Below are 9,935 nucleotides of genomic sequence, written 5' to 3' on the forward strand. Positions count from 1 at the left end.
TGACAATTTACCATACGCGGAGTTCTCTTATAACAACAGCTACCAGGCCAGTTTGAAGATGGCACCGTTCGAAGCTCTGTATGGACGCAGATGCAGAACACCATTGATGTGGGATGAGGTAGGAGACCGTCAATTGTTTGGACCAGATTTGATCAAGGAATCAGAAGAGAAGGTTAAACTGTTCAGAGACAGACTAAAGATCGCTCAGTCCAGACAGAAGAGTTATGCGGATTCAAATCGCAAGGAAGTAACATATGAAATTGGAGATAGAGCTTATTTACGAGTATCAGCTTTGAGGGGAGTAAAACGTTTTGGAGTTAAGGGAAAGTTAGCCCTGAGATTTGTAGGACCGTATCGTATTTTGGGACGGATGGGAGAAGTTGCCTACAAGCTGGAGTTACCTGAAGGGTTGTCAGGAGTTCACGATGTGTTTCACGTATCACAGCTAAAGAAGTGCCATGCTGAGATGGCCGATATACCATTGAATGATACAGTACCTTTGGAGGCGATTCAGTTGGATAATAATCTTACCTATGAGGAGAAGCCAGTAAAGATTCTTGAGTTTGATAGTCGAATCACTCGCAACAAGGTGATCAAGTTTTGCAAAGTTCAGTGGAGTCATCATACTGAGGAGGAAGCCACCTGGGAGCGAGAAGAGGATATTCGCAAGGACCACACGCACCTATTTTCTAGCCAACCCGAATCTCGAGGGCGAGATTCATCTTAAGGGGGGTAGGTTTGTAACATCCCAAATTTCCAATTTGGCATGTTATACACAGGTCATCCATGCATATCATATTTTATTGCTTTTCGTTTGCAATCCTCGAAATCCTAAGCAACTCAAGGAGCTTCGGAGAGAGTTGGGGATTTTCCAATTTTCATATTTGAAATTTTTTATCAAATAGTGAAGACGAGGATTTTGATTTTTAATTATTTCTCTTCGGAAGAATATTTCATTTTAAAATAATAAATGAGGGGAGATAATATGACTTCTCCAAAACAATTGAAATATCGGAGGAAAAATGTTAAAATCATTATTTGGATTTTATTTGAGTTTATTCGGGAATTTTATTTGCCCTAGAAAAATTTGCATGTTTTAAAAATTGCATTTTAGGGGCCAAGAAAAGTTCATCTTGTTCTAAATATTTTATTTAGACGGAGAAAACTTGTTTTGGAATTTATAGATTTTTATTTATATTTTTCTAGGATTTTTTTCCTAGTCGGCATAATGTTTTTTTAAAAAAAAACCTGCGCCTGACCGGGCCAAGGGCCCAGCCAGGACGGCCCGCCTCGCCGCTGCCTCCCCGCGCGCGCCGCCGTGCGCCGCACGGACGCCGAGGGGAGTCCGAGCCGGACTCCTCCCCGGGCGCCCCCTTCCCCAAGCCGGAGCCGCCCCGCCCCCCTCCTTAAATACCCCCGCCCCGCCGCCCTCACCACCACCCCGCCACCACCCGCCACCACCGCCGCCGCCGAGCAGCGCCCAAGCCGCCGCCGCGCCCTGCCCGAGCCGCCGCCGCCGTCTTTCGCGCCGCCGCCGTCTCGCCGAGCCCCGCCGCCCCTCGCCAAGCCCCGCCGGAGCCGCCCGCCCTACCGGACGACCTCGCCGGAGGTAGCCACCCCGCCGCCGGTTTTTTTCCGAATAAAACCCCCTTCGGTTTTTTTTGAGAAAAACCCTGGTTCATTTTTTTTATAGATCGGTTTTATTCTTCGGTTGATTTTCTTAGCGAGCGTTCACTCGTTCGTTCGTTTTAGCGAACGTGTTCATCGTTTAGTTTCTGCTAACGAACGTTCAATCGTTTAGCCGTTCGTCGTTTTTCTTTTATCCGATTTATTCCGCGATTATTCTGATTGCGATTTCTGATACGAGGTTCGAACCTGTTTATCTTTTCGCTCGTTTATCGGAATCAGGCGATTCAAGCGCCTAGAGTTTCATCTCGAAACCTTCTTTCCGAATAATCAACTCAGACAAGTTTTTATCTCTGTAAAATTTAACTCTAGTTCAGATTAGTTAACGGATCTTGTTTCTTTTGCCGTTTGAGTTTCGTTGCTCCGTTTGATTTGATTCTTTTTTCAAACTGGAGTTCTTAAGTTGAACTCTCCGGTCAAACTCTTTTATTTGGAGTTCTACTTGTGCATATTTGATTGTTGCTTATGTATGTTATTGTTTGCTTGCGATAGAGTTCCCGGAGTGCGAAGCGTGTTAGTACCAGTCTCTAGGATTCACGGATCGTCAGCAAGGCAGGTAACATATTGATCATACTCTTTTCATAATCAGTTTTTATGCATTAGTTTCAATCCTCAAACATTGCATGACTAGGATGCCTTTAATATGTGGGTTTTGGGAAGTACTTGCTGAGGTAGAACCTATTGCCCTGTTTATTATCAAACCCTTGGGAATTACTTCTACGCGTTGCTTATTTTGCCATGCTGTGCTCGTAGACGTGGATTGGGTTTGAGTGATTTCCATGACAGATGTGAGATTGTTAAATTAATGGTTTACTTAAGGTGGCAACTTTAATACACATCAGGGTGGATTGAGGCACCTGGGGTATCCAGTGATTGCCTGTTTTATTTTTGGAAATCCTGGGGTTACCGTGTGATTCTCCTATGGACCGCCACCCAGGCTCAAAGGGAACTAAGTCTATTCATGCTAGAAACTTCCGTGTGCAGCCGCAAGCTATTATGGGCTCTAGCATAGTTGAGTAAGTTACGTGAAGCTCTTGAAGAGGTGGTTCAGCAGGTAGTGGGTTTGTAGGTTTGGTATGGTGTGACCGGAGTAGAGAGTTAATGTTTCTGAAAGACTGTGTCTCAGTCATCCGTTTCTCAAACATCATGTAGTGCGAGGAAGCAGCGGAGGCGATCGAGTCTTGCGGGGAAAAGTGCGCAAACCTCTGCAGAGTGTACAATCTAATCATGGTTAGCCGTGTCCTCGGTTATGGACAATTCTGAGTATCTAGTACTTGAGTATTCGCATGTATCTCAACACTTCTAATTAATCTTGTTGGGTTGTTAACTATTTTAATTGGGATCATTGAGTTGGGGTTACCTTCTCAAATGATGTTTCAACCACCATGATAGTTAAATTAAAATTTATTCCTTTTTAGTAGGGAAAAAATGGCTTTTCGCAAAACATGTAACTATAGAGCTTTCCACCAGCCAAATATGCATGTAGTGGTAGTATTATTCTGTTATTGCTCTTTTCTGTTACATTGCCAGCATATTCCATGTGCTGACCCGTTCTCGGGCTGCAACGTATTATGTTGCAGACTTTTCAGACGAGGAGTAAGGTTCGTAGGTCGTTGCCGTGCAGCTCAGCTATGCCGTTGGAGTTGATGGACTCACTTTATCTTCTAAGCCTTCTGCTGTTATCGCATTAGATGGCCTTAAGCCATATTATTGTAATAAGTTCTCTTTTGAGACATTCGATGTAATAAGTGTGTGATTGCTACTCTGTTATAAATCCTTCGAGTACTATGTGTGTCAGCATTACCGATCCAGGGATGACACGGAAGCACAGACACTTGACCATCTGAGGTCGGGTCGCTACACTCTTGAACGCTTCCGCTTAGCGATCTACAAGGGTATGTAGATGCACTCTTCTTCCCCTCGTTGCTAGTCTCTCCATAGATAGATCTTGGTGACTCGTAGGAAAATTTTGAATTTCTGCTACGTTCCCCAACAGTGGCATCATGAGCTAGGTCTATTGCGTAGATTCTTTGCACGAGTAGAACACAAAGTAGTTGTGGTCATTGATCTTGTAAATATGCTTACCGTTACTAGTCTAATCTTGTTTCGACGGTATTGTGGGATGAAGCATCCCGGACCGACCTTACACGTACTCTTATGTGAGACAGGTTCCACCGACTGACATGCACTTGGTGCATAAGGTGGCTGCGGGTGCCAGTCTCTCCCACTTTAGTCGGAACGGATTCGATGAAAAGGGTCCTTATGAAGGGTAAATAGCAATTGGCATATCACGTTGTGGTTTTGCGTAGGTAAGAAATGTTCTTGCTAGAAACCCATAGCAGCCACGTAAAACATGCAAACAACAATTAGAGGACGTCTAACTTGTTTTTGCAGGGTATGCTGTGTGATGTGATATGGCCAAGAACAATGTGATGAATGATATGTGATGTATGAGATTGATCATGTTCTTGTAATAGGAATCACGACTTGCATGTCGATGAGTATGACAACCGGCAGGAGCCATAGGAGTTGTCTTTATTTATTGTATGACCTGCGTGTCATAACAATGCCATGTAATTACTTTACTTTATTGCTAACCGGTAGCCATAGTAGTAGAAGTAATAAGTTGGCGAGACAACTTCATGGAGACACGATGATGGAGATCATGATGATGGAGATCATGGTGTCATGCCGATGATGATGATGATCATGGAGCCCCGAAGATGGAGATCAAAAGGAGCAATATGATATTGGCCATATCATGTCACTATTTGATTGCATGTGATGTTTATCATGTTTATGCATCTTATTTGCTTAGAACGACGGTAGTAAATAAGATGATCCCTCATTAAAATTTCAAGAAAGTGTTCCCCCTAACTGTGCACCGTTGCGAAAGTTCGTCGTTTCGAAGCACCACGTGATGATCGGGTGTGATAGATTCTTACGTTCACATACAACGGGTGTAAGCCAAATTTACACACGCGAAACACTTAGGTTAACTTGACGAGCCTAGCATGTACAGACATGGCCTCGTAACACAAGAGACCGAAAGGTCGAGCATGAGTCGTATAGTATATACGATCAACATGAAGATGTTCACCGATGATGACTAGTCCGTCTCACGTGATGATCGGACACGACCTAGTTGACTCGGATCATGTAATCACTTAGATGACTAGAGGGATGTCTATCTGAGTGGGAGTTCATAAGATGAACTTAATTATCCTGAACATAGTCAAAAGATCTTTGCAAATTATGTCGTAAGCTCACGCTTGAGTTCCACTGTTTAGATATGTTCCGAGAGAAAATATAGTTGAAAGTTGATAGTAGCAATTATGCGGACAATAGAAAGCTTATGTCCTTAATGCACCGCTCAGTGTGCTGAACCCCAAACGTCGTTTGTGGATGTTGCGAACATCGGACATACACTTTTGATAACTACATGATAGTTCAGTTAAACGGTTTAGAGTTGAGGCACCAAAGACATTTTCGAAACATCGCGGAACATATGAGATGTTTCGAGGGCTGAAATTGGGATTTCAGGCTCGTGCCCACGTCAAGAGGTATGAGACCTCCGACGATTTTCTTAGCCGGCAAACTAAGGGAGAAAAGCTCAATCGTTGAGCTTGTGCTCAGATTGTCTGAGTGCAACAATCACTTGAATCGAGTGGGAGTTGATCTTCCAGATGTGATAGTGATGTTTCTCCAAAGTCATTGCCACCAAGCTGCTAGAGCTTCGTGATGAACTATAACATATCAGGGACAGAGATGATGATCCTTGAGGTATTCGCGATGTTTTGATACCGCGAAAGTAGAAATCAAGAAGGAGCATCAATTGTTGATGGTTGGTGAAACCACTAGTTTCAAGAAGGGCAAGGGCAAGAAGGGATACTTCATGAAACGGCAAATCAGTTGCTGCTCTATTGAAGAAACCCAAGGTTGAACCCAAACCCGAAACTAAGTGCTTCTATGGTAAGGAGAACAGTCTCTAGAGCGGAATTACCCTAGATACTTGGTAGATGAGAAGGCTGGCAAGGTCGATAGAAGTATACTGGATATACATTATGTTAATGTGTACTTTACTAGTACTCCTAGTAGCACCAGGGTATTAAGATACCGGTTCGGTTGCTAAGTGTTAGTAACTCGAAATAAAAGGCTATGGAATAAACGGAGACTAGCTAAAGGTGAGATGACGATATGTGTCGGAACTGTTTCCAAGTTTGATGTGATCAAACATCGCACGCTCCCTCTACCATCAAGATTAGTATTAAACCTGAATAATTGTCGTTTGGTGTTTGCGTTGAGCATAGACATGATTGGATTATGTCTATCGCAATACGGTTATTCATTTAAGGAGAATAATGGTTACTCTAATTTTTTGAATAATACCTTCAATGGTCTTGCACCTAAAGGAATGGTTTATTGAATCTCGATCGTAGTGATACACATTTTCATGCCAAAAGATATAAGATAGTAATGATAGTACCACTTACTTGTGGCACTGCCATGTAAGTCATATTGGTATAAAACGCATGAAGAAGCTCCATGTTGATGGATCTTTAGACTCACTCATTTTTTGAAAAGTTTGAGACATGCGAACCATGTCTATTGGTGTATACGCATGAAGAAACTCCATGCAGATGGATCGTTTGGACTCACTTGATTTTGAATCACTTGAGATATGCAAATCATACCACATGGGCAAGATGACTGAAAAGCCTCGTTTTCAGTAAGATGGAACAAGATAGCAACTTGTTGGAAGTAATACATTTTGATGTGTGCAGTCCAATAAGTGCTAAGGCACGCAGTGGATATCGTTATGTTCTTACTTCACGGATGATTTGAGTAGATACTAAGTATAGTTACTTGATGAAACACAAGTATGAATTATTGAATGGTTCAAGTAATTTCAGAGTGAAGTTGAAGATCATTGTGACAAGAGGATAAAATGTCTATGATATGATCATAGAGATGAGTATCTGAGTTACAAGCTTTGGCACGCAATTAAGACATTGTGGAAATTGTTTCACAATTAATACCGCCTGGAACACCATAGTGTGATGGTGTGTCCGAACATCATAGTTGCACCCTATTGGATATGGTGCATACCACGATGTCTCTTATCGAATTACCACTATTATTCATGGGTTAGGCATTAGAGACAACCGCACTCACTTTAATAGGGTACCACGTAATTCTGTTGAGACGACACCGTTTGGAGAAACCTAAGTTGTCGTTCCTTAAAAGTTTGGGGCTGCGACGCTTATGTGAAAAAGTTTCATGTTGATAAGCTCGAACCCAAAGCGGATAAACTGCATCTTCATAGGACACCCAAAACAGTTGGGCGTACCTCCTAATTCAGATCCGAAAGCAATAGGGATTGTTTCTTGAATAGGGTCCTTTCTCGAGGAAAGGTTTGTCTCGAGAATTGAGTGGGAGGATAGTGGAGACTTGATGAGGTTATTGAACCATCACTTCAACCAGTGTGTAGCAGGGCACAGGAAGTTGTTCCCGTGGCACCTACACCAATTGAAGTGGAAGCTTATGATATTGATCATGAAGCTTCAGATCAAGTCACTACCGAACCTCGTAGGACGACAAGGACGCATACTGCTTCAGAGTGGTACGGTGATCCTGTCTTGAAGGTCATGTTGCTAGACAACAATGAACCTACGAGCTATGGAGAAGCGATGGTGGGCCCAAATTCCGATAAATGGTTAGAAGCCATGAAATCCGAGATAGGATCCATGTATCAGAACAAAGCATGGACTTTGGTGGACTGGCCCAATGATCGGCAAGCCATTGAGATAAATGGATCTTTAAGAAGAAGACGGACGTGGACGGTAGTTTCACCGTCTATGAAGCTCGACTTGTGGCGAATAGTTTTTCACAAGTTCAAGGGTTGACTACGATGAGATTTTCTCATCCGTAGCGATGCTTAAGTCCGTCGGATTCATGTTAGCATTAGCTGCATTTATGAAATCTGGCAGATGGATGTCAAAACGAGTTTCCTTACCAGTCTTTGTATGGAAAGGTTGTATGTGATACAATCAGAAAGTTTTTGTCGATCCTAAGGATGCTAAAAGGACTGGAGTAAGCATCTCGGAGTTGGAATGTGCGCTTTGATGAGATGATCAAAGATTTTGGGTTTATACAAAGTTCATGAGAAACTTGTATTTCCAAAGAAGTGAGTGGGAGCAATATAGAATTTCTGATGAGTATATGTTGTTGACATATTGTTGATCAGAAATGATGTAGAATTTCTGGAAAGCATATAGGGTTATTTGAAAGGTGTTTTTCAATAGAAAACCTGGATTAAGCTACTTGAACATTGAGCATCAAGATCTATGAGGCTAGATCAAAAACGCTTAATGGTACTTTCAAATGAGCACATGCCTTGACATGATCTTGAAGGTGTTCAAGATGGATCAGTCAAAGACGGAGTTCTTGCCTGAGCTGTAAGGTATGAAGTTAAGAGTTAAAGCTCGACCACGGCAGAAGAGAGAGAAAGGAAGAAGGTCGTCCCCTATGCTTCAGACGTAGGCTCTATAGTATGCTATGCTGTGTACCGCACCGGAAGTGTGCCTTGCCATGAGTCAGTCAAGGGGTACAAGAATGATTCAGGAATGGATCATTGGACAGCGGTCAAAATTGTCCTTGGAGTAAATAAGGACATGTTTCTCGATTATGGAGCTGATAAAGAGTTCGGCGTAAAGGTTTACGTCGATGCAAGCTTTAACACCTATCCGAATAAATCTGAGTAGCAAACCGGATACGTATAGTGGAGCAACCATTTGGAATAGCTCCAAGTGGAGCCTGGAAGCACCATTTACAATATGACCTATAGATTTGCAAAGTACATACGGATATGAATGTTGCAGACCCGTTGACTAAATCTCTCTTACAAGCAAAACATGATCAAACCCCAGAACTCATTGAGTCTTAATCACATGATGATGTGAACTAGTTTAGTGACACTAGTAAACTCTTTGGATGTTGGTCACATGGTGATGTGACCTGTGAGTGTTAATTACATGGCGATGTGAACTAGATTATTGACTCTAGTGCAAGTGGGAGACTGTTGGAAATATGCCCTAGAGGCAATAATACATTAGTTATTATTATATTTCCTTGTTCATGATAATCGTTTATTATCCATGCTATAATTGTATTGGTAGGAAACTCGGATACATGTGTGGGTACATAGACAACACCATGTCCCTAGTAAGCCTCTAGTTGACTAGCTCGTTGATCAATAGATGGTTACAGTTTCCTGACCATGGACATTGGATGTCGTTGATAACGGGATCACATCATTAGCAGAATGATGTGATGGACAAGACCCAATCCTAAGCCTAGCACAAAGATTGTGTAGTTCGTATGCTAAAGCTTTTCTAATGTCAAGTACCTTTTCCTTAGACCATGAGATTGCGCAACTCCCGGATTCCGTAGGAATGCTTTGGGTGTACCAAACATCACAACATAACTGGGTGGCTATAAAGGTGCACTACAGGTATCTCCGAAAGTGTCTGTTGGGTTGGCACGAATCGAGACTGGGATTTGTCACTCCGTGTAAACGGAGAGGTATCTCTGGGCCCACTCGGTAGGACATCATCATAATGTGCACAATGTGACCAAGGGGTTGATCACGGGATGATGTGATACAGAACGAGTAAAGAGACTTGCCGGTAACGAGATTGAACAAGGTATCGATATACCGACGATCGAATCTCGGGCAAGTACAATACCGTTAGACAAAGGGAATTGAATACGGGATTGATTGAATCCTCGACATCGTGGTTCATCCGATGAGATCATCATGGAACATGTGGGAGCCAACATGGGTATCCAGATCCCGCTGTTGGTTATTGGCCGGAGAGTTGTCTCGGTCATGTCTGCATGGTTCCCGAACCCGTAGGGTCTACACACTTAAGGTTCGATGACGCTAGGGTTATAAAGGAAGTTTGTATGTGGTCACCGAATGTTTTTCAGATTTCCGGATGAGATCCCGGACGTCACTGTTGGGGAACGTAGCAGAAATTCAAAATTTTCCTACGTGTGACCAAGATCTATCTATGGAGAAAGCAGCAATGAGGGGAAGGAGAGTGCATCTACATACCACTTGTAGATCGCGAGCGGAAGCGTTCAAGAGAACGGGGTTGAAGGAGTCGTACTCGTCGTGATCCAAATCACCGGAGATCCTAGTGCCGAACGGACGGCACCTCCGCGTTCAACACACGTACTGCCCG

The sequence above is a fragment of the Triticum aestivum genome, chromosome 5B, assembly GCF_018294505.1.
Source record: "Triticum aestivum cultivar Chinese Spring chromosome 5B, IWGSC CS RefSeq v2.1, whole genome shotgun sequence".
NCBI classification, from domain to species: Eukaryota; Viridiplantae; Streptophyta; class Magnoliopsida; order Poales; family Poaceae; genus Triticum; species Triticum aestivum.